Consider the following 27,015-nt stretch of genomic DNA (forward strand, 5'->3'; position numbering starts at 1 on the left):
TTCACTTAATTAAAAAATCTGATTTTTTAAAGTTGCAAGGCCTAATGAAACTGTTTTAGGCTTAGAAATACAATTTAGAGACCAAATAGAATTTCAAAACCTGGATAGATGAAAACAAACTGACTTGAGCTGAATTTGGTTATAAAACATTAATATGGTTCATGTCAACCAAGCATCTGACAGTTCAGACTTTTCTCAAATATCCGCATTAGAAACTCATAAAGAGATCAACATGATTAAGCAACCAGTGGCTGATTTAATGGTGGGTTGTTGTGTAGAGTGTACCACACTATATGTCCATGAATAGGCATGGGTTTCTTGTTTTAAGTGATGAACATGAGATCAGCAGGGCAAACATCATTTCTTTATAGTGATGGAGACCTTCATAAAAAAAAGGCCTTTGTATTATTTAGACTTGGGCTTCATAAATGTGTAAAATCTGAAATCTAAATTAAAAAGACTTTTAAAAAATGCCTTATACAATTCTACACATTGATCTTTGTGAGTGCAGCCTTTATTGAAGCAGCAGTCTGGTCCTGCTTACCTGTTAGCAACATCACATTTTTGTCCAAATAAAGACATCAAGTAATTCTCTTTTCCTTCACTTTCCCCCACTCATGCTTCTTTTCCTATTGCTTCATTCATTTCTGTTTGTGTGAACTGTTTCTTGTTCTTGTTCTTGTTCTTGTTCTTGTTCTTCTTCGTCTTCTTCTCTACTGCTGGCGTCAAACCATGTAGTATTTACTGTCTCAGTCTGCAGTGGAGTGAGGTCTCTTTGGCAGACTAATATTAAACTGGTGAAAATGGAGAACGATTATGTTGTTGAGCAAACTTAAATGTTATTAGCACAATTTGCTTGTTATAGCCTCTTTAACTTTTTCTTAACAGTGAAGAACTTTAGTGTGCATCATTCAAATTGTCCAAAAGACGACAATGAGGTGTGTTTACTGCATAGCTTCAAGTGGAGGGAAAAGGTAAAGTAAGCGCTGCCAGGTATAAGTGACTTGCATATCAGTGAGCCCACATTATGCACGCCTCGTGCTGATTCAGTTAGTCTTACTCTGACATAGGCTTTATGTTTAATAGGTTAAGGGTTTGAGTTTGCTCAGATTGCCTCTGACCCCGCTCCTCCCGAGTGCGCCCTCCTATCCGCTGTGCGCTCTGCACACTTATCCCTCCTCCTCCTCTCCTCCTCTCCTCTCCTCCTCAGCGCTTGGAGCTCGACGCGCACAGGCACAACAGATGGTACAGAACTACAGGCTGCAGGAGCGCAATAATTCTATGCACAAGTACTTTCATTCTTCTAAACTTCATAGAATAGTTTAGAGTACAGGGAGAAAGGGGTTCTCCGAGGACACGCGCGACTTTGTCAGGAACTGGATCCTACGGTTTAGAGGCGAAATTTGGTGTCAAGGTAAGTTGTGATGCTTTTCTGAATAACGTGAGCCGTTCACATTTCGGATTCAATGAACTCAGAGCAGTCTGCGCAGAGAAAAAGCCATAAATGAATGATATTAAACATTGTCTCTCCTTTATCGATATAGTAGTCATTTTTATTGCATTAATTCTAATTTAAATGTGTTACATAATACTTATCACAACGAAGAACAATAGACTTGTGAGATAGCGCGCTGGCGTCAATTAACCCGTCATTAGATCTCACGCTTTTCACTAAAACATTCAGAATTTCATTCTCTTCAGACTGTAAAAAATATTCTAAAGCAGATCATAAGTTATCCACAAGAGAATATTGAGAGTATATACAAATGATAAAATGTTTATTTCAAACTGCAAAATAAACTTTACGGTTGCAGCATTAGTGTGGGTGTGTATTATGAATGAAAAGAAACGTCAGTCCTTCCAATGATCCTGAATCCCGACGGTAATAGAATCTTTTAGCTGTTTATTTCTAGACCTGGAGCAGCACTGAGTCTTCACTGGCTCAGTGACTTCTGTTGATCCCTCTGCAGGCAAACTTTAATGTGTAAAACCATACAGACACTTCCATGTCAGAGGTCAGTAATGCTCTCTGACATTGTCTGCAGCAGTTTTTCATCTCTTGTGAGAAGTGGCCTGGGTTAAAGATGGCTTAAAACAGGGCAACCAAATGCATTCTTATCATGGCTCTGCAGTGGATGAATTAAAAAACAAAGTCTTTAAACAATTACCAGATATCTAGTCATGGGTGTGATAGTCTACACATATCACTATGCCACATACTTTGTGACATTTTGTAGGTATTCATCAACTAATGCAAATCACTTGTTCTATAAAACACATGCACCGATGAGCTTTGTGAAACTGAAAATTAATTAGCTTGTGTGAATACCACAAAGTGTTTTCCATTTAGCAAATGTTCAACAACATCAGTGCTAACTCCTGCTAACATCATGCAGTGATGATGCTTTTTACTGTCACAGCGTGAGACAAAGTGACACTAATCTCTCTGAACTCTTGCATGCTCCCTGCCTCAGAGGAACATGAAAGAGCAGGCACTCTGACATTTAGTTCAAGTATTTAATAAGACTCAGAATAATCAAGTCTCAGTCTGCCTTTTGACATTCATTATTATTGAGCTGTTACTTAAATATAGATTTAGGTATATGCCTTTGGCAGCACAGCAATCAAGATGAGTTGCGTACTCAGATCCCAAGAAATAAAACCCCCTATTTGGGCATTTTTTTTACTGCAGGTTTAAAGCTGCACATCTACCTGTCGTATCGTAAAGGTTCTTTAAGATGTGGGATGTGCACAGGGTCACAGTGAGCTCTATGTAATGATTTTCTTTGTACCAGAGGAGGTCTAGACCTGTGGTGGACTCCTGGTGGGCTAGTGGAAGCAGCATCTACAGGAGAGCACTGCAGATTACTACACAGGCTCATAATTTGCTCACAATTAGATCTCATGGGAGAGCTGCTACAACTTTGTGTTGCATCCACTCCTGATTCTGTGAGCTGCTGGCACAAGAGAAATGTGGAAATGTAAGGATTTCTTTGAAAAATGCAACTTCAGATGTAGAAACTGGTGAAGTAATTAGGGCAATAGTGCTGTGTATTAATGGAAATCAATACTCTGAAGACAGTGGTGTAGGTTGTCTTGTATAAATAGCTGTGGGATCAATTTCTGGAAGTCTGCTCATTTAGATCTATGCCTTCTTGAAACACCCAATAATTCTAATATAGAGTAATATAGAGTTTTTATTACCGTCTGCTTTTATGAGTCCTGTGGTTCTCTTTGTACAGTACAGTACATATTGTAATGTGTAAGTATCCTCTGTCTCCTCCATGCACGTGGTTTTTTCAGCTCATTAGAAATTTTATGAGACCTTTGAAAGTCCTGTGCCTCTAATACCCCTGTGTGAGAGCTTTATGACAAAACTCTTTCACTATGTGTGTTCTTAGTCAAGGTGTGAACCGTACTGATTCTACTAATGCAAAACACACTCGTAGCAGTATTACTGGAGCATTAATTAGTCTGTACTGCAGGAAGGATATGTGGTGGGTCACAGAGATCATCTATTATCATCTACCTTTCATTGTTGAAAATTCACACATGGACATGTGAATGCAGAAATATTTCATTAAAAAAACAAGTTTTTGTTTATCCATGTGTGCATTTGTTTGTCCTTCTTCTATTTGTGAACCTCTTGAGAGCGTGGACATTTCTCCTAAGTACACAATTTGACAATAAAGCACAAGGAGTGTCAGAAGGAGGGGACACTGCTGCTGTCATTATTGGATTGCATTATTGCTGGAGGTGTTCCATGAATAGTGTTTTGTTATATTGTCCCCAGTGTGAGAAAATAAGAATAGAAGGCCTATAGTTGAGGGATCTCAGTTTAATAGCTTAAGTCAGGGAGTGGAATGGTTGGATCTGAAGTAATAAGACTGAACTGGCTCTTTTTATGAGAGCTACAGTGTGTGGACTGTGAGTGTAGCCTCCTGCTTTGAAGAGTAGAATCAAAAGCGTGTGGATACTCAGCCACTGCAGAGGCTGACTGTTGTATTGACTTTACATAACCCACATATGAGCTCAACCTTATTCTTATTTTTCTACCGTAAAGACAGTTTTTATTTGAACTGTTTCAGATCCAATAAATAACCAAAACATAGCAGAAATTAAATGACATGATACATTCGTGCTCATTAGAAAACACATCGAAAAACCCCCACAGATGTATTCTGATGTAAAAATGTGATGTCATGCACATTTTTAAATGTTTTGAATAACATCTTTTAGCAGTGTAACACACATATTTTAAACTGGCATGAGGTTTTATATAGACATTTTGTTCAGTGTTAAATACTGCCATCATTTTTTCTAATTCAGGAATATTCTGGTCAATGGGCTTCACTGGTGCCTCTACAGTTTTACTGGTGCTGGCCACCCATCAGGCCAACACTGTCCTCACATGACTCAAGTAGCCATGAAAGATTAGGAGACGCCATGAAGTCAGAGAATAACTGCAGCAACACAAGGGTTATTTTTTTACCTGTGCGTGGATCAATACCCTGCCGTGAGAAGTGAGTAAAAACCAGGAGCATACAACGGTGCATAAATCCTGCAGTGATACCTGTAGCAGCCAGTAAGCAGTTGTGCCACGCAGCAGCTGACATTAAGCTGCTAATCTGAATATTAAAGATAAGTTGCTCGTGTTTGTGACAGAGCTGATGGATGCATTAAAAATGAATACAGTGGATTTAAACATTACTGGCTAAATATCAACATCCTTTGTTATAGAAGCTCATCCAGGCACGTTGAGCCTCACTCTTTGTTGGTTACCTAGAAATCTGTGGGTGTCAGTAAATCTTTGCTTCGACATCAAACCCTCGTTCAGTTCAGCTTTCACCTGCAAACACACCTAACTGCAGCTATTTTTCTTGAATCGTTAAGATTGATAATAGGAATGTTTAAGTTAATGTAATAACGGCTTAAGGCAAATTCCATTCGACTCCCCTTTTCCTTTTTTTGATGCACAATTAACCCATGCACCTTCACTGAGATAATGACCCTCAGCTTGTCCTGTAGTTTAGGAAATCAGGTAGTGATGCACCAGTAACGTTGTGCACCTGAAGTCAAGCACTGATGCAGAGAGCCCTCTTCTTCCTTGCCAAAGTTATCCATCCCTGTTGCAAACTATCCAGCGTTGCATTTATTTCCCCCCATGTGAGATTAGACACATTTACGTGTGAGAGATTATAAGTAAGTGTAAAGGATCCAGGGAAAGATCTTTAAGTGATGGGAAAATTAACTAAACAATGCATTCATTGTACAATGTTTCCACTGTTGTGATGAAGGAGGTCCAGCATTTTGTGTTGAGCTGCTTAAAAAAAGTGTAAAGTTGGACACTGCATTGTGTTTGTATTACTAAATAATCTTACATTCAGGCCAATAATCCCATCTGTTGTTACTTGTTGGATTTAAGTTTGCCATATTATGCTTTCATCATATTTTGTGAGCATGCACCGTTAAGGTTACTCTGGAGAACCTTCTGGATAGTATTTGCCTTTGTCTTGGACTGCTGCAAAAATAATAGAAAAAAAATTGCATAAAAGAAGCATATTGTCCCATGTTGATCCCATTGTCTTGATTAATTGCTGCCAAGATAAAGTAATAATTTCATAACCCTTTGCAATAATATTTGTTTTTACTACTTAATGTCTTGTCATTCATAAAAAAAGACTTTCAATTGAATGAGATTTTTTCCCCCGTTGGTGGAGAGTCAAAAAGAGGCCTGTTCAAAGCGTCTTGGTCTGCCAATTGAGGAAATGTACATGATGTCATAAAACTATTAATGTCACCATGGCAGCTCAGGGCTCCCGAGAGTGGCAAATGTGTAACAGTCAGTAGCAACCTTTTTGCGTCAATATAGACTAGAAACACGGAAAATGCTTTTAGAAAGTTGTTATGCCGTCAACTACTACAATTCATTTAGAGACTGTTCAAGTCTTTACAAAATGTTCAACGAGAGTAATTTCAACTGACAAAACACAATCTTTCATAAAATCAAAGAACAAATGAGTCTAGAGGAGCTACAGTGTCTTTTGAAGTCCTTTTGATTTGATCAGGATGTTTAAAAGATGAGCAGCTCCAAGTGATTCAGCCCAAGCAGAAAATCATTTTTATGAATACATTCTTCTCCATGTTAAAGTCAGTTTTCTTCAGTGCCCACAATGAAGCCACTCATCACAAACAGTTGGGTCTCTAACTGAATGCATTGTGCTAGCAGTGTTTTAGGCAGCCGAAGGCCGCGGTCTTGAAGCAAAGATGAGGAATGGGCCGGTAAGGAGGAGTCTGATTTTAGCTGACTTGACCCAAAATATTCTCGCCCCTACACAAACACTTTCTTTAGTCACCTAAGGCAAGATGTCATGTCATGATTTTCATGAATATATATTTTTTACCTTTTGAAGTGAGGCATAACAACAAATGTTTAATGTCAAGTACTTCATGGCCAGTTATTGTTTTTGATTTTTTTAAGATGAGCTATCATTCCTATTATGATAGCATCTGGTTCATTCGTTGCAGACTTACATTTGTTTTGCCTTTCATTGTTGGTGAGAAAGGTGTGTGTGAAAAGGTGACATCAGAGAATAAATTCAACTGAAGAGCAAGCTGTGATTTATCGGTCTCCTACCCAGAATATTTTGTCTAGGCTGGTTTCTGTTTGTGGCAGGAATCCAGGGACAAGTTGCTGACACTGCCTCTGTCATTAGTTATTATGGGTTGCATCAGAGGGGCATGTGACAGTAGTTCAGCTTTAATGACACGTCGTACTGCTAGTCGGGTGCTTGAACTTATGAAGAAGAAAAAACGGAGGGCAGTTTTTGTCATTGTTGTCAATAACCACTCATTAAGACAGGGAAGGCCACCTGAAAAACTGCCATCAAACCGCATCTTTAGTAAAAGTGTTATTGTGGCACCATGCAAAGAACCAAAGAGCCTTCCTGCCTTACAATTACAAATAGAAACTTTGAAGGGGAATTTAAATGGATGATTAATATTTCACCTCAACATTGATTCATGCTGCCACTGCAGACATTTTACCTTTCTACCTGCAGGTTGCTTCTGCAAAGGCATACATTGGCATTACCGCAGTCTCTTGATCTGGCACATTCTCTCCTCTCCACTGTGCTTAAGCGCTAGTGGGCCTCCTATGTGGAGCAGTGCTGTCATCACCACTTAGGATGTCACCCTTGTTCTGTGCTCTGTCATTTTCTCATTCACAACAGGAAAGGAGGTAATAAGGGGTTGAAGCACAAAAGGTGGGGATGGATGATGAAAGGTGTTTTTATTGTCTTCTGGTGTTTGCTGACTGTGTCCTGAAGACATAGATGACATTTTCCATGATATTTCTGTGGGCAAGGTAATTTCTCAGGTGACATTTTATGCATCAGCTGAAATCTGCAGCGAGGTTCAGCTCTATGCAGAATAGAACTGATGAAATGTTGTGGAATTTCTATTGAAACCAACCAAAATCCATGCAGTAAACACCCGTTCTACTGTTTTATAGAGGATGAGATCATTTTCTGAGGAAAATATTATAGTCAAAGCTTCCAGTCTCTGTCTGCCATATTTCATATTTCAGACTTGTTATTCAATTCTCTATCCAGTAAATATTGTTCCACTCCATGCTGTACTAGTCTCTAAAGCACATTACACAGGTGAAGGACATTGGAAATCTATTTTAATTAAATAAGCATGAGAAAGCCTGAAGACAACTGGCAGTTGCTTGACTACAATCGATGCTGCTCTCTCATGCTCTGGTGGTTTGTCACTGTGTTGACGCCTGTCCAGATGTGCTTTGAGTTGACCCTGGAATCAGGACTTAATGATGCTCTGCTGTTGGCCTGTAGTTATTTACCAAAGCTATTTTTTAGACATGTTGAAGCACATTAAAGGGTATTCAGACTTCATAATCTCTAAGTGTAATGTTTTTGAGCTGGATTTAAGCTTAATGGCAAACTCAGTTCTGTCAGTTTGCAGTTCCGAAAGGTGCAACAGTGCAGCTTTGGCTTCTGGCAAAACAGGAAGAGGGGGCGGACAGGGGGAAGGGGCTTGTTAATCAGGCAGGCAACTCTGCAACAGACTGTATGCAGTTAAAGCAGAATGTTAAAGGCTCTGAGTCACAAAAAAGAGCAAAAGGATGTGCTTTTGCCCCAGAGCAGCTCAAATTAATCATCCTTGTCTAGCTGGCTTTATTACTCAATGTATATAGAATAACACAGATGGGTTATTTGCAATCCAAAACTAATCATTGAATAGAGTCATTATTGTTCTGAATGGAAAACAAAAAGCATTTATCTTGATCTGTCAGTAGTCAAGAGCATTAAACCTACATCAACAGACTATTTTGGCCTTTTGAGTGGAGTGCAAACAGCTAAATGAAAATGGTTCCCTCTTTTAGTTGATTAGGTAAACTTGAATGCATACAGTAATCATTCTTCAAGCTTTTATCGTAAGTCGTTTGTTTGGCCACCTATGAATGGATGTCCAACACTGATTCTCTTTTAGCTCTGTTTTTAGTCTCTGCCAATTCCTGAGGGGAATGTACGACCATTTAGCTGCCAAATGCTCAACAGCTAGTAGCTAAGCAGGGACGTCGTGCAATCCAAATGTATGATTCTGTTAGCTATTTACATAATGGGAGATGTTATGGTTATGCCATATAATGATGTCAATACCATTATAGTTGTAGTATTATTTTAATAAAGTTTGAAATGCTTGTAATATTAATCTAAATCTCTTAACTTCATTCCTTTACGTTATAAAGTATTTTATCTCATTACTCAAATCACGTCTATTACCTGCAGCCAAATTTTATCGCATTACAAGTAACATACCTCTTGCGTTATCAGCCTCTGGTGCTTTCTACTGTTTTTCCTCTGCATCTCAACCTGAAATTACTGTAGTTCAGTGTATGGCTCACTTAACCTATGATACTGTGAGACTATCAACTGTCAGCATATTCACTGCCATATGATTCACCCAGCTCTAAACTATCCTTATAAACATTTAACAAGATACTGGGTTATAACATGTCACAACTTACGTTAGCTAGCGAGAACAGGACTAAACCACTAGAATGAAGGATGGATAAAATCCCAAGCTTGATCCAAAAAGGCAACTGGACTTGGTAAAAAAATCTTGAAGATGTTTCACCTCACCTCCAAAAGGCTTCTTCAGCTCTAAAGAGACAAGTTGAAGGAGTTAGAAAATGTAAGCCTCTAAAGCCCAAGATCCACAGGATGCGTCACGTTACGTTACGGCTGCGCCGCGCACGTCGCAGCAAATAGGTTCCCATTCAAGTCAATGCTCTAGAGTCCACAGGGCGCGCTGCGGCGCGTCTCAGCTCCGTCTCTGGAGCGTTCCGCCGCGCCGCTCTGCCAGAGATACGCGGGGAGTCTATTTTCGCCGCTCCCCGCGCCCAGCACGCGTCAATCGACACAGAAATGATCGAACTATCCCGGAAGTCAGGCACGAGGATCGTATGCAACATCCGCTCACTTTCAAAATAAACACCATGTGCAAACACAAGATCGTAAATTTCACCACTTCTTCAACATTACGTCATAACCTGTGGCATCGGGCCAGACGTCAGTCTCAAAAGATATCCGACACCATGGACGAGGAAAAGTTTATACTGTGTTGTTCTCGCGCGTTTTGGAGTTCTCGAGGGATCTTGAGTTTCCTGCTCCGGAGTGCGCGCCGCTCCAAACACGCATCCTATGGACCAGGGCGAAAGCCCCGGGACGGAGCAGAGCCGTGTCGCAGCCGTAACGCGGCGCACACGCATCCTGTGGATTCCCCGAGTAAGAGTCGCCGGTTTGCTAATGGGAGTCAACCAGACACAGACATGGTGGACAAAATCTTTAACCAGTGCAGAAGTATCTTAACCTAAAATAAAAAAGGCTGATTCTTTAATAAACTCTTCATCAACAAGTGACACACAGCTACCTGTCTCTTGAGTATCAGTGTGTCTGTGTCTCAATCTCATGAGGCGTCTTTCAGATGCAACCAACTACAAGGAGAGGGGTGGATGCTTTTTTGAGATTTGGATGTCACGCACAAGTAGAGGACTTACTTTGAATTGAAATGATACTAGAAATTAGGATCCTCATAAAAATGGTGGTACTAAAATAAATCTAAGGTATAAAACTAATGTCAAATAAAAAAAATCTGGTGGGGCACATGCCCCATCTGCTTGAATGCGCCTGTTGCTAAGAATGTCAGTCTTCTGTGGCTTGCTAAACAGATAGTGTAAAGTGGGGCTTTTAGTGCTTTTCTCTGAAACAGTTTCCTGCTGAGGCTGAAAAACAGTGTTTTGAGAACATAAAGTGTGAACCACTTGAGAAATGTTGTGGGCCGGATGGATAAACAAAACACTGAAACTTGCTAAAAAACTCCATAAAGCCGAGAGGAGCTGCAGATTTAGGTGATAGTATTCTGTGGAATCATCTCTGTGAGCCATCTTTTTGGCATGGCTTCACGTTGCTCTTTTTATAAAATGTTGTTAGAGGGATTTAGAGTGAAGACCACTGAGACTTCAAGGTAAGTGGAGACTATCATTATGGCCTTGAGATATCACTGAAACTGTGTAGACTTTTGCATCCCCAGTCAAAGGAAGCTGAAGAGATACATGAGACCCCTGCACATCCTCTCTGTGTAAATAAAGATGATGATGATGATGAATATCTATTTTTCATTTTAAATGCATTCAAATTCAGGTTTGCTTACATGAGATGCATCAACATCTCATTGAATGAGATGAGATACTGTGCTGAAGGAAAAAATTATAAACATTAATGAGCAGATCCATAAAAAAACAACCTGATGGTACTCTCCGTGTGTGAAAGACACAATAGTAGTAATGATTCATGTGGTAAGGAAATAAGGTTTATCCCATATGGCTATTTGAAGAAATAAACAAATCCTTCAAAACATAACATGAAAACAAATCCTCTAAATTTAGCAGTCTGCAGCACACAGCCTAAACCCTCCTCCAAAGCAAATGATGCATTTCTCTGCATTGAGCTGAAGCGGTACTGTACTATGATGCCACACTGAAGGACTTTGTAACCAAGGCAACGGACAACAGGCGCAGAGAATGGTCAGATTAGCCGCTGAAGTGTGAAGAGGAAGCATTTCAGATTTTACATAAAGCAACATCACTAGGCTCCCTTACATCAATACAGTGTGTCAAAAGCTGAAATAAACCATTTACCTTGTTAAAGGTTCCCTCTAGCTGTGTTTCTTGTGTTCCATACACTTCATCAGTTAATCAAGTCACACAAAGAGTTTGCCTCATCACAATACCTGTACATTTGTTTTTAAATTCAGACACTATTCAGCTTGCATGTACACAGAGGAGGATTTGAACACAGGCTCAAAGGCAAACACATGTAGCTGACAACATGGTCGGAGATGAGCTAATCACATACCTCAGGAGAAGAGCTTGGTGGAGGTGGATGCCTCCATTAGCAACTGAGATTCACACCTCAGTCATTCATCTCACTACCTCCCACTGAGCTGACCCCTGTCACATGTTCTGAGTCACCTGGCTCCACGCCACTCCCCCTGGCTCGTTCTCTCATCATGGTACGTCAACCTCTCTTTCTATCTCCCCACTGAGCACACCAGCACACCAAGTGGCACATGAAGTGTTCCACTGCCTAGACGAGGCAAGAATAAACAGAAGAAAGAATATTTGGTACTGACTGCTACCATTGACTGGCAGAGGGCTTTAGAGATGTGCTTTTTTTATTCACGTGGGAAGAAAAGAAGCATGAGTCGTGCTTTGTGGTGGAAAATAGGCTTTTTTTGAGCAGTGAGTCTGGTCTTTCACCCACAATCACTTCTACAAGGCCAAGCATGGATCAGAGAACCATCCACTTGGGCTCTCGCTGTTACAGTTCTATTAGTTATCCCAGCACACTTATATGGTCTGTGGACACTTGTTTGCTTCCATGCAGTGTTAGGTTTAATGCATCATCAGTTAATGATGGCCTTGTGCCTCTACAGTCACAGTTTATGCCTGGATAATCTGTAAATGGACATGTCGCACCTTATATAGCACCTTTCTAGTTTTTCTGATAGCTCAAAGTGCATTTACAGTAGGTCTACTCATCATATTCACTCATTCAACCACCAAGTATAAACAAAATCTATTCTTTCCCGTACACGCAGTGTTGCCCATGTCATCAGGAGCAGATTAGGGTTCAGTATCTGGCCGTAGGATGCTGCAGAAGCTGAAATCGAACCACCAACCTTCCAACTTGGAACCAACTGTTTTTACCACTCAGCCTCCGTGATGGTCAGACAATATCGTCATAAGGATGACACTGGCTTCGGGTTAACCCTTAAAGAACTAGACAGCCGCTGGTGGCTACTTGTTCTTAAATATTTGATAACTTTTGAACTGCTTATCCTATCACCAAGCTTTAGAAACTCAGTTACAGTGGACATTCTCAGCTTTCCATTGATATGGTCGAGGTCTTTAAGGGTTAAAAGGCTCCAATATGGACACATCATTATAGCAATCACTCTGGTTAAAACAGATTCAGATGAAAATGAGTTATACAGTATATGGTTTGCATATGGAACATCAAGTATCTGTGTAGATTCATCATGTTTAATTATTGAGCTTGAAAACAGCATTTGAGATATCAAAGTAATGCCGACCTCTTAAAAATCCATTCCTCCAGGGTGCCTCCTGTGTGTTGAGTCATCAATTATGTTGTTATATCAAGGAAACTCATTTCATTTGAAGTACCTTTAAACTTTAGAAGGAATACTTTGAGCATTGATGTCTTATTGAGAGGACAGGACAGTGGACAGAGTAAAGAACTGGGAGAGAGAGTGGGGAATCACATGTCATGCAAAGGACAGGTTGGAATTAAACCTGGCCTGCCTGCTCTGAGGACAATTGCCCCTGTGCATGGGGCGCATGATTTAACCACTAGTCCAAACCAGTGCCCCATTATGTGTCTCTGTCAATAGAGTGCAGACTGCAGTGTATTTCAAACACTCCATTGAAGGACCGGACAGTTACACAGAGCAACACTGGGTTTCATGATTAAATGTCTCCTTCTTATTTTGCATCCACACTTTTGTCCATGTATCAATGCTCGATTTTCCCAACTCGGTCGATGCAGATGGCTGTCTAACATGAGTCCGGTTCAGCTTGAGGTTTCTTCCTGTTAAAAGGAAGTTTTTCCTTGCTACTGCAACTTGCTAAATGCTGTGATGTGCTCTGCTCATGGTGGATTAAGATTAGATAAGATTGAGTCCTGTCAGTAAGAGAAGACTGGATCTTATCCTGTCTTGATGTTGAATCTTTGTGGATAATTTAACATTGTCTAGACAATGTTTTTAAGTGAGTTAGTTTGCTATGTTTGTAAAAGCGCCTTGAGATAATGTTTGTTGTGATTTGGCGCTATAAAAATAAGGATTGATTTATTGATTGATTTTCAATTATTGTTCATTTAATATATCACCCCCTCATGCCTTGTTACAGGGTGTTAGACTGTTAATAAAAGGCTCCAATCTGCCGGCATATTATTGAAAAATACACATTGAGAATTTACGTAACAAGACTTCAAAATAAAAGTGTTCAAAATTGAAGAAATCCTTTTTTTTGTTTTGCCAATGTTGTCCTTTATTTGTCAGGTCAAGCTGTGTCGCTTTAATTTCGCTTTGATTTTATAGTGAACTTTTAAGCGTGTGTCATATATTAAAGTTTGCTCTAAGGTAGTAAGATGCGTCACTCTGATTTAGTGTTAACAAGCTTATCATAGTATCAACAAACCCTAGGTGGGTCTAATAAGTTTAAAACCAGCATTGTTAACTGCTTTAAGTGATCTCTATATTAGGATAAGTAAATGTGAAAGCTCCCTCTGGATACTTTCTACTTACTCTATAGTACCTGCCTCAGTTTTCAATCATCAAGGTAGTGCAGAACTTGTCCGACCCTTGTGAAAGAAAAAAATACTTTAAAAAAGAAGTCAGAGAGTTTTTAAACTCATTTCAGGTCTAAAGGTAATTCCTCAGGATGGGTACCTAACTAAAACACCCAGGCAATTCTGCTTACATGCATGAGGCAAAGGAGGTCCAGATAAGTCTCATACTGATGACTAAGAAGCAACAGACACTTGGTCTGCAGCCCAAAAGTAAGGGAGCAAATCAACAACAGAGTGAATTAAGCTGTAATAAATAATCTGTTGTTCAAGCCACTCAATTTCATAACCCTTTAAGTGTATGGAGGCCATTTGACATTTTGACTGCCATGTTTGATGGAGTGAAAATCATTTAGCATTTGAGTTCAGATCATGACCTGATCATGGTAATGGTGGGTGTTATTTACGCTTCTTACTCAAGCTTCAGCTGAAGGGTTATAAAATAATTTGAATCAGACTTCACTAGACTTGGTCCTTTTTCTATCTCAGTCATTGAGTATGATTTAATTCCTCATAAGTGCTTAAAAGCCTGCTGGTTCTGTTATTATGATTGTGTTGTATTTGCATGTGATCAACAGGAAATGTAGCCAGCATGAGGAACCGGTATGTTTGGCTCTTGTGCAGAGCAGGTGGGGCAGACCGGTGGGCCTGCAGTGTTGTAATTCTATGGGGGACTTTAAAGGCTATATATGCAGGACAGCTCACCACCCCTCACTGGGTCTGTGCTTAAATTGGGCCGCAACACATACGCACTCCAGTCTGAGGGTTGAGAGCGTGTACTCGCAGCAGGTTAAATCTTGTCTACACCGAGAATATCACCTATTATAGAGACAGTCCTCTTTTTGTTCCCCTTGTATGACAACTTTGTAACCATAGAAACAGGGCTGTTACCCTCCATTTACACTTTTTTGAAACGCTTAAGCTGCTGCAGGGCTATTCAGTCTGCTACATTGACTTGGATTTGCACAAGCCACTCATCAGTGTCCCCAGCATCTGTTTACCTGCACACAGTGAGAACTACAGCTGCTCCACTCCACTGTAATTTGTAAAGCAGCTACAAATGCAGTGCAAGCTGGTTTCTCTTGCTTAGAACCCAAAAGCACACAGCAGTGACACTATCCCAATTTTCATGAACATTCTGTCAGGATAAATTACACATCCCTTATCCCTCATCCCACTGTTTTCCCCCCCGAGAGAGAGAGAGAAGCGTAAATATGGAGAGGCGTTGGAAGGTATAACAGAAAAGAGTCACATTACATAGAGGGGTACTGTACTTTGTGTGTATGGAGCAAGGCAGAAAACTGAGGATCAGTTACTTCCTTTTGTCATCTTAAAAGAAGAATGTTAAAATAATTGCGATATCCCATCTTTTAGGACTGCACTGTTGTTGGTATGAATCCAGCGGGAGCTTTCCTTTTTCAGCCAAAGCTTTCTAAGTTATGCTAAAATATAAAGGGCGTTATTAGTCTCAAATATGACTAAATCAGTGAATTAACCTGCCCTCACCGCACATGTCTAAAATCATCATAGCCTGACAATATAAGACCTCTGCAAACATTTTGCATATTTACGCCTGCAGCTTTCCTTTGCAGGGCGCCTGTCAACTTGTTTCAGATCTAATTAATGACTTTGTAGCAATTTACCGATGGCTCATTAGTGCACAGCTATCCCTGCCAACGGGTCATTACGTAAGTTAACAGCTACAGTAACTTTCCCTTTTGCGTTGTATTTATTCAGTGTAATTATTCCAGGTATTTTGTTGAAGTAGCAGAGATGATTATTCTGTAAAGCTTCTTTCTGGAAACATACTGTATATTCTACATCACCCTCCCCCACACACCACAACCACGTACCTGAAAACATCCACGTGCTCTTCTTTACTCAGCTCACAGTAGTGCTGAAAGAGTGTGTGGCTGTCGGATCAAGGTACTGTACTTTAGACAGTTCTTCCAAATCTTGTCTGCCACACATGCATACTGATCAGCCATCTGCCTTGAAGTTTTCTCTTTCCTTTTTATCTGATTCTTTTCTGAAATTAACTTTTTATCAAGTGTTTAAAGCAAACTGTAGCATAGCTATGTTTCCTATCGATTCAAAATTATAGTTAATAATTTATAAAAGTTCAAATAAACGTAACCCGGAAATTGTATTTCCTCATGTCATTTGTGCTGTACAAAGCCCCCTGGGTTGCAACTCCATACCCAAGGATTTGTATGCCTTTCGAAGGGACTTGCAATCTGTACCCATGGATTTGCATACCGTGCACACAGTCTATACCAAGCGTCAACCTCTGATCTCAAACGATGAAGCCCATGCGGAAGTGTTATAAACTGCAATACATCGAGAATCCGCTTGAGGCTGGCTGCAGAAACACTGGAAACCACATAGACATGAATGGGAAAAAAACGATCTTTGCAGCATTAATAAACATGTTTGTAGCCTGGTTCAAAAAACGTCTTGGCTACAGTAGCTAATTTTTCTATCAGCACACACTGTACGGAGGGTGAATTTTTTTCTAGCGTGACGATTTCGAATATATCAAGATTCCGAGTTTTTGCCCAAATAAGGAAATGACTGACTTTAATCCCATTAGGGAACACATATCTGTTGGCTAGGAGGCTCAAACCTCGCCCCTGTACGTCACACTCTGGCTGGTTGAGTTCCGCATTTCCAATATGGCTGCCGCCGTCGATTGGCTTCCAAACAGCTCTCAGGAACAGATGGGTGACGTCTATGGTCTATACCCACTTTTACACTTCTTAAAGTTTACACTTCTGCCTTGTACAAAGAGAGTACAGTTTACCTAAGTCAAATTCCTTGTGTGTTCAAGCATACCTGGCCAATAAAGCTGATTCTGATTCTGATTAAAGCCACTAAAGCAACAATTAACAGTCTCTGCATGAAGATGATTGACAATAACTATCTTATGGCCACACATTATTCATGTCACTCACTGGAGGGGCTCCGTAGGAGACTGACATCAGGTTTACAAATCTATGGTTTACTACATTGAGGGTACAGATTAGAGTCCATGCACACAGATTTGCAAACCGTGACATGATGAAATACAATTTCCATATAATTATGTTCACTCGTCCATTTTTTAATTTCTTAATTTGAATCTTTAAATTGAGTATAAACAAAGCTCAGCTCCAGTACAGTTTTAAACTATGATGGCTTTTAGTGTACCCGTGTGACTACCACTACAATTAGTAATGAGGAATTTAAGGATAGATCTAGGGGGGAGATAACTGAAGATAATTTTAATTTCTGGTTATGAAAATTACAATTTTGTGCATAACTTTTGGATTTTAATTAAAGTCCTTCTGAATATCCTTCCATAAAACCTTTCAATGGACAGAGCGTATTAATTGTTAGAGTTTGTCACAGAACAAGCAGAGCACAGGCCATTGTTGCCAAAGCATACCTACTGTTACGGCTCGAGCAATGAGGACCAGGACCCAAATGCAGAGTGCAGGAAAAAAATTTGATTAAACAAAAAACAAAGTTCAACAAAAGGCGCCTTGCGGGAAAAAACAACTGTACCAAACTAGGAGTAAACACAAAACACCCAAAAGGGGAAAAAGGTTCTATCCAAAACTTACAAACAAAAAACCAGGAACAAATCCTCTGGGAAAACTCGAGAAAACTATACAGGAAGCGTGGCTGGATTCTCCTCAGGAGCAAGACTACAAACAGGAGCGTGAAGCATGCGGCTGAAGGAATAATTTGGCACTGGAGGAGTGTTTGGTGGTGGCTTAAGAAGCCAGTGCTGATGAGCAGATCAGGGACAGGTGTGCCTGATGAGCCTCACTGCTGAGGAGACCGGCCCCGCCCCGCCCCTACCCATGCAACCTGCAGGTAGAGAGAGAGAGGGTTAGGGCAAATGACACAAAAACAGGATCATAACACCGACTGGTTTTCTCTCACCAAAAGATCCTACCTTAAATGTCTTTGTGTCAAGTGATGAGTGATCTGCACTTGAAATGCAACTGTGCATTAATACTCTTTCATAAATCATATTCATGTGTGTGGCTTTGAAGCACTCTACAGAAGCATACTGGATATTTGAAACATGTGACCTTTCAGAAGCTATAAAATAGCTTATATCTATCATCAATGCCTGCAACCCCCTGTTAAACATACATCAGCAATGAATGCAGGAAGGCATTGGAACACAGCTGATAACTTCTCTAAAGCAGACCTATCATGATTTTTTCCAGCTTTTAATTCTAATTTGGGTATTCCACTTGAGTAGCTTTGCATGATTCAAAGGTCATTAAAATTCTCTATGCACTTTCTTAGTTAAGCCTCTCTCTGAAACTAGCTGTTTTATTTCCTTTCTCTTTAATGCACCCCCTTCCCCTGAAAGTGCACTTTCTTCTGATTGGCTGACTATCCTCATGAATGTCGAGGGCAAGTGGAAGTTAAACACTATCTTTACTTATTGAGGTTAATTTCTGAAAGACTATCAAAAAAATAAGTGACCTCATCACAATTTCAGAGTCTATGGGGCTGAGCAGGAATTCGCAGCAGTACTGGGCAGTACTTAGCGTTGTCGGTGCATGTGCCAGACAAACTGTTCTCTGACTGAATAGACACCTTCTTTAACAATGGTATTCAGGTCCTAAGAGTTTGTCAATGACCGTACAAGGGGCTAAAAGGAGCCAACCACAAGTGCCAAAAGCTGTGTTTCCCAGAAGCTCAATGTGAGGCTGGCTCCTTGTTTGATTTCATCATCTGACATTGTGACGAGTGTATTCCAGTAGGATTAAAAGGCCTAATGTACTGCTGCTTGGAGTTAACTCACCCACTTGGAGGGAGAAAGAAAAAAAGATTTCACACACAACCATACTGCTATGACTGATTACTTACCAAGTTTATTCCAATGAAATACAAACTGTCTTCCTCAGATGTAATGTGCTCTGATGTGAGTGCATGTCCTGATAGAATGAGTGACATTTTAGCTGATTCTCATGTATAAATGTTGGTAACACAAAACAGGGCCTTGGAATGTTTGCTCAACTTTCTGCACAACGTTTGTGACATAGGAAAACAAACTAATGGGTAAATTAGTAAACTGGTAACTAAACTGACCCAGGCCTGCACACTTTGGAGACATTGGAATTTCACAATACAGATGGTGAGCTGGTAAATTGAAGCTAGGTTGTGTATTGATGCCTCTCACACATTTAATTGCTCTTGGCCAAAACAACTAATTACTGCCAGACATTTCAAGTTGTAATCATCCAAACCAGCAGTGCTATTATTATGCTTGACAGTAGAGGGTTATTGCAATATGGCGCCTACCTTTCAGTGTAAAAAGACAAAAGTTATTTTAAGTTGTATTCACATATGTGCGTAGCTCACAAAAAACATCCTGCATTTTTTGGATTGAGCTACATGTGTGAATACAAACAGCCAATATTTTCATACGGACTTCTTCCTGTCAGACCCCTGGTAAAATTTCTGCCAGAAATCAGCCTGAGCTGATGTCAGAACCCCAAACACAATATTGAGCCAGGATTACCTCCAGTCCATAGTATCCAAGACCATCTTATTCCCAGGAAGAATAAAAATGATCATCCAAGACATGACATTTATGTTGTATGTTGACATACAGACATCAGTGAGCAAATCACAGAGAACATGCGAAAAACAATGTAAGGAAGTGATTGTAAATAAATAAATAAGTTAAAATAAAAAAAGAATCACAATAAATCAATGATTTAATCAATAAATAAATATATACATAAATAAATGCATGAAGAAAGACTAGAAAATAAAATCATACACTGATTACTTTCTCAAAATTGTCCCTGTGTTAGAGATGAGTGACTCCTTTTTAGTCTGATGTATTATCTTAATCCATTCTCTTATTTATCCTATATATTATTCTTTGTCCCCTGAAAAAAATATCTTAATAGTCAGTAAGTTATCTTAAACATAGCATGTTAGGCTAGCCTGTATTCTTATTTGATCAGTCTGTCTTTTACTTTGCCAAGTATGCTTTGTTTTGTATGTAGTGTTATTTTTTTGGTTTCATTATCAATGTTTAACTGCTGTGGACCTTCTAGGTAATTCCCCTGTGGGAGATGATCTGAAGAGGGCTAGGAAGTTCACATGGAGGTTTTTTATTGTCTTGTACTTTGCCAGAAAAAAACAGCAGAAAGAGTTAAACTCCCTCTGTTGTGGCATTATTAATTAGAATCAACTAACATTGCAAAGATGCCCACCGGTTACACATGCATTAGCATGGTTAGAGTTAATGTACGCTCAGGTCACAGATTATTATTTAGAGATAATAGATTTGCAGAAACCTTAAAGTAGGATTACTAGAGAGCGTGAACTGACCGTGCTGAAGGTACTCAACACATGCATCTCATCCCACCAACAGAGCTTAATCCTTAACTGTTGAAACAAGTATTTCATTAACTAACACCAATGGGTATATTATTGTTCCATTCTCTAGGCGTCCTTCCAAAGCAGCAAGCAATAGAGAGAAACTTCTCTTTGATTGCATACTAAGCCCTCGGACAACAACAGGTCTGCAGCAGTCTAACCCCTCAGTTTCCATCCCCTCACAGAGCCTTATAACACACTTCTAGTAAGCCGCAGCATGGTGCTGTCACCATGGAGTCTTTCCATGCAGTTGAGTTTTGTTTTCTTATTTGCACTCTAGATTATAAGAGAAGAACATGGAGATGGCTGTCAAGATTTAACCTAGATGGTTGATGTTCAAAAACACCTGGTTAATCTGTTTACGATCCTGATGGATTTCATACATCTGTAGTGTTAAATTGAAACAAAAACTGTGGTTAGCCAGTTCAGTTTCATATGCATCACTTTACCCTGACTCTGTTTTATAAAACAAGACCTGCCACTGCAGTATACCTGTTTTCGCTGACTCGCTTGTTTAACTGAATAACAAAATACACTCCAAAGGAGCTTGAATTTTTGGCAGTTAGTCACAAGATTGAGATAGCAGATCTGTTCTACCCAGTTTTATTAAAACTCTTCCCTCCAGCCCAACATTGCTGACCTGACTTGAATGTAGATATCCCACCGTAATAGATTGTTAGCTTTCTTTTTCTTTTCTTATGCATAATTAAAAGGAATTCCAGCATCATTTTCTCTTTGACAGGGCATATTTTAAAGAATTTTGCTGAAAAGTGCAGCCTGTGCACTGCTCTACTCCCTGCAGATTGACTTTTTCATTAGCAAAGAGACATCACATAAAATGAATCTATTCCATGAAGAATCCCACATCATCAGGCATGCATTGCCTTTGAGCAATGTATTCATCATACTTCATTCACTTTCAGTTGTGGTGCACTTCAGACAAAGCCCTCCAGATTTGCCTAGGTTTTTAAGAATCGGGTTCTGCTGGGTGCAGTAGCAACAACAACGTCAAAGGCATTTTCATGCTCTGAACTTCCTATTTTTAGTTCAGTGAAATGATAATACAAGATGCATTCTCTACTCAATGAAGAACAGAGCTGTTAAACTGAATAAGAAGAGAGAATAAAAGATGGAGCTCACACTCAATTCTACTCAGAGATACAGCAGAAACTAATGAGAGCATTAGGCACAATCTGTTTACTCAGAGGAGAAAACACAACAGTATAAGATCACAAGGAAACGGTGCTGGAAATAATTTATCATTTTAGAGTGGAGAGCGAGTATTGGTGTTTTTTGTTGTTTTTATGTTGTGCCTGCAGTGAAGAATATTTGTCTTTGACAGAAACGCTGTCTAGATAGCTGTCTTTTCCTGCATGTGTTTCATCCCACTTTGGTCAAACAAGAATGATATCTTGAAATGTACTCACATTCAAGGTTCATGGAGGTTCAATTCTACTGAATTTATTGATTTTCTGATTTTACTCCTTGTGAGCTTGATATTTTTGGGATAACACTTTATAGTGAGGTACGCATTTTTAGTATTTACCACGAAACAAATGAGGAACCAACTGCTAGTTAACTATTCTCAAAAAGGCTGCATAACTCCTGGAGTGGCTAATGATTACTCAATAGAGAAACAACATACATATTAGATTGAAGAACAAATTGTTCATTTTGGTATCAGTGAACCTTTAAGATGGTCCTCTTAATGCAGAGTTTTTGATTGTTTTTGAATAAATGTGCAAAATAGCACTGAACAAGTAATTACTTTTTTCTTTCTTGCCTTTTGGATTCTTTCTGTTTTTCCTTAAAGGCACAGTGAGTTTTTAACTAATTTTGAAATAGTATAACTCTTAGACTGATGCCACTTCATAAAGATCATCAAGATTGTTATTTCTTTATGCTGAATTTGAGTGCCTGTGATCTGATCTGTTTTTTCCCCCAAAAAGCTGAGTGATATATGATCACCTTTTGTTCCATTTAAATCTAAAAATTCAATTTTAAAAGACAGTCAATGTTTTAGTTTAATCGTATTGCCAGTTAAAATATAGTTTTCTCTATAAAGACAAGATTTGTCATCAAAAATTGTATATATCTAAAAATTAGTCTTGAAAAGTATTGTCGTCTATTAAACAGGTGTCTCTATGTTCAGGCCAATATTGAATTGTAATAGACTGAAAACTCTAAAACTAGGGCTTTGTTAAAAAATGTATAATGGCTAAGAACAAGACATAAAGGGTATGCTGGTATATGAATGCTTCACTGCTCTTGAGGACAAGAGTTACAAGAAGTACAGATTCTCAATTTTCAAAGATTCATTGGGACACCAGAGCACACACCATGACAATGGAGTTGTGATGGGTGACATTGAACAGCTACATCTTGTTACCATTTTGAAGCTAACTAACAGTAATACATCAATTTACTAAAATTGTTGACATTGCCAAATAGTTTTATGTATCTACGAATTGTTTAATCACCTCAACACTCTGCATCCTGTAATATATTGTCTTGAACAGCTTTTTTTTGCTTTTACAACAAATGCATGCTTTGGCAAGAGCTACATAACAGTGGGTCATGGTGCTCATGGGAAACGCAGTCTTCATCCTAGAAAAACACTACTGGTTTAATCCACAGGAGCCACCATAACCAACACAGAACATGAGAGCGCCTCACAGTGCCTTTTGCATAAAATGGTGCATCATGCTGGGTGGTTACTGAGTATTGAATAATTACTTTATAACTGCCTTTGTACTTGCTGCTAATTTTAGGCCACTTTAAGTCAGGCCAGTTCAAGAAAAGTTGCGTATGGCATGGGAAGGCACTCAAAGTTTGAATCATTACTTTACATGCATAACATACCTAAATAAATTCCATGTTTGTCTTCCTCTTAGAGGTGTTCATTTTTCTGCTGAAAAGACATTTAAAAGCTGACTGCACCCACTGTTGAAAGATGTTTAAATTTGAGTTTTTTCCACAGACTTGTTGATGACGATTTGATGCAAACATTTAGTCCACAGTTCAGAGATTTTCAATACCGTCTTTTACCTGGAAAAAATATATGTTTTAGCTTCATATACCTGTACACATTATGAGGTTTGATAATAAATTGTTGCAAATCACAGTGAAATATGGTCTCCTCATGGTCATAGAATCAGTGTAATCAAAAAGTAAATTATATAACTTAACTTTTGAACCAGTTTTCAACAGTGGCAAAAGTATTTTGGGTAAAAGCTATGCTCCTCTTGTGAACAGAAAATGATGAACTCATGATTTAGTAGGTAGTGACCATCCAGTGTAGCTCACTTTAATTTAGGGAACACAGAAAATGTGTTAATGAACAGGTACTCACTAAGTTATGTGTCAATTCTTAATGTCCCCGTACTGTGACACACAACTTCACTCCCAGTGACACAACATTGGCTGTAAATTATCCGGCAGTTATAAGGCAATTATTCATGACACAGTATCCACCCATTTGCATGTAACCCCTAACAAGTAACCATTAGAAAATATACATTAAAATAATATCTAAAATTACTTTTTTTATTAGGAAGAGTAGTTGCGACCTTGTTAGTAACTAAAGGGGATACAAAAATAAAAAATAAAAATGTAATTTTGAGCTTTTCAATCAAATTTGATGAATAGTTCAGCACAATCAGCCTGTTAACATATCCTTAGCTAGCAGTTGGCTCCTTATTTCTTCCCTTTAGTTTTCTGTACAAACAGAAAACTGTGTGTACTTCATTATAAAGTGTTACCACTTTTAGTTTAGGGAAATATTGGTTTGTTTGCAGTACAATTGGTGCAGCCAATCACAGCACCCAGGGGGAGAAATCTCAAGACTGCAGAGATTTTATGACTTTTTCTTTGGACAGGTTTTCCACTCATCCAATGGCATATTAATCAGGGCAGTTATTGATTACTCTTTATTTTACCCTTTTAGGGAAGAATGCAAAATCTGCAATCTCTTTGGTGATTAGACCCCATCTTAAAGTCTTTATGTATTCAAAAGGAGTAGAACAAGCCAATATCCAGATACGATACCCCTTGATGGAGTCTAGACACTGATGCTGCTGGTGAAGGAATGATGCCAGATGTGCTGGGGGGTAAATATTTGAATAACTTAACCTGGACCTTGATGAGATGGACTGGAGGTCACCATAGTGGAGGAACTGAAAATACAATCCACAATAAAACCAACCGTGTCTGGTTGGTTTAATACTTTAAAGAGTGAATGCAAATGATCAGCTGATCAAAGAAGCTGAAAGAGAAAGAAAGTGAAATAAATGAATACATTATTGAATGGATTATTAGAAGGTATGAGATCATCTCTCTGCTTTTAATTTATTCATATATCAAGCTGTTTTTGGTGGACAGAAAAAACGTTTGATTCCATAGGGATGACTCTTGACTTTGGATAGGTCCAATTATTTATTTTTCATTGGGTTGCTAAAGCTACTTACTGAACTCATGACATTTCCATTTGCACAAGCTGAATAAAGTGCTAATAAGCATTTAGACAGCATTGCTGTCCTCAGTTCAGTGTCACAGGCAAACAAACAGCTCTAAATAGAGGTGCATGTCTGGAATCAGCCAATTGTCATGTCAGCTTGTGCAGCTGTGATCAGTGACCAGCCAGTCCTGTTAGATATTTCCGATCCTGCGCCAGTCTCAGCTTTTCACATGCAGCGTGTGTCATACTATGTGTACAGTGACACAAACACCAACGCAATAGTCACTCCAACACAAACTCACATGGTGGCAGTGTGCACATGAGGTATCTATCAGCAGAGGCACTGACCTGCTGCGCTTGTTCCTCTTGTCATGAAAATATGATATGTAGACCTACCAAAACACACTCAACCTTCTTAAGACCTGTACATATTACACAGCTGCTGTCAACCTGTGTGTGACTATGGACAGAGACACACGCTGTAGTGTACTTCCTGCACCCTAATTGACAACACAGAGAGCCACATGATTCCAGATTAAATGACCAGTTTTTAGTTCCATACCTGTGCTGTCTGTATATTTGAATGTGCATGCTCCCTATCTTTATCTTCCTCACAAGGACTTATTATACTTTACAGTTGCACCACTTAACCTTTTCCTGTAGATTCAATCTGTTTGATATCTCTAAATCAAGACATTTTGATAATAAAAAGTTAGGGCCTTAGTTTAAGTAAAACCTCTCGAGAAAGACGAGAGCTGACAGCAGCAGCTCACACAACCAAGACACAGTAAACACACAGCCCGTGACATGACAGCAGGAGCCAGAGTCATCATGCAGCCATCATGTAGACAGTAGGCTGTCCTGATGAAATAGTCGCCAATTATAGGCTTTTGTGAGGTTAACTTCAGCAGTGACGAGGACTGCAGCTGTGAATAAGGCAACAAGCTCCTCTCTTTCTCTTGTTTGATTGATAAACAAGTTGTAGCAAACCACCTGGGACAAAGATGGGGTTAAAAATTGTTTAAAATGCTTCTTAAATGTCAAAATTGCAGAACATGCTTTTTTAAAATGAGATAATTTAGCTAATTTTGTGGTTATACTTTGGGTTAGGGTTAGATAAAGACATCTTCAATGCAGGAAGTAAAGTGTTTGACACTTAAAATTGTTTTGTTGAGTCTTATCAATGTTTTGTCATGGATGAAAAAAAGAAATCAAGTACAAGTTACAGAAAATGTTTCTTTTTGCTGTCATAAAAAAAAAAAAATCTGAATGGCCAAAATTGTAGTTGGCAGGGCAGACCTCAAAAAAATGTGGGATTGGAATCAACCAAAGGAATAACAACTGGCACATTTCTATCTTAAAGAGTCTTAAATATGGTTGAGGTGAATGTAACAACTGTAGCAATTGTAGGTTGTTACAGTTGCTATAGAGGTTGCACTTCCAAACCAAATGTGTCCATATGTCAATGCAATCATCATCTCTAGTTACCTCTTATTGTTCCTCTGCAATATTTCTTCTTTGGCCATTCTCTGATTATTAAATAGAACTCATACAGTCATGGGATGAGACAAAAATGTTTGCTTAAATTCAAAATTTGAAGAGTTACTTCTGCTGAACCTTTATAAGTGCTGACATCCCAGGTTTTTCTTTTTACTCTCTCCAGGACTGTGACAGCTAAGATTTATGAAAGCAGATTCAGGAAGTGGATTAGATTGGAGTCAGGTAATTATTTGCTGTCAGGGGAGACTTGTGTAGAGGCAAAGCACTAGAAAGAGTTTTCTCACAGGTGCTAATAGGATTTTACATCTTTCCCAAAGGAAGGAATAATAATCAAGATGAGAAGTGCTGAAACCATAGCAGACACAATCCTGGTGTTACAAAATATCCAGGGCCTGTGTCATAAAGTTGAACTTAACAAAGTTGTACATTAAGTATAATGTGTCTTTATGACAAGTATACCTTCAACCTGACATAGAGCTGTTGTGAATGTAATGTGGTAACATGTTGGACTATATGGGGTATGATTGGTTTAAAGCGAAATGCCCTTCTGCAATAGTTGGTTACAGTGAAGCTCAATGACCCCCAAGTTAAGGACAGGAAAGAGTTGATTCCACAGGGTCACCATGGTGTTGTAGTGTTTGCTCTCAAATTTGATCAATGTCCTCCCAATAGTTTTATAAATGGGCTTCCTTGAAAATTACT

At 39.1% G+C, this 27,015-nt stretch overlaps 1 protein-coding gene across 1 annotated transcript in view; it reads left to right on the plus strand.

The window, feature by feature from the left end:
- Positions 1 to 661: 661 nt before the first annotated feature.
- The window catches only part of LOC117816895 (caM kinase-like vesicle-associated protein), a 50,458-nt gene continuing 24,104 nt past the window's right edge, over positions 662 to 27,015 (plus strand). Inside the window, exon 1 of the mRNA XM_034689280.1 lies at positions 662 to 1,414. The gene's annotated coding sequence lies outside the window, so the exon portion shown is untranslated. The remainder of the gene's footprint in view (positions 1,415 to 27,015) is intronic.

This window comes from Notolabrus celidotus, chromosome 1 (assembly GCF_009762535.1).
Source record: "Notolabrus celidotus isolate fNotCel1 chromosome 1, fNotCel1.pri, whole genome shotgun sequence".
NCBI lineage: Eukaryota > Metazoa > Chordata > Actinopteri > Labriformes > Labridae > Notolabrus > Notolabrus celidotus.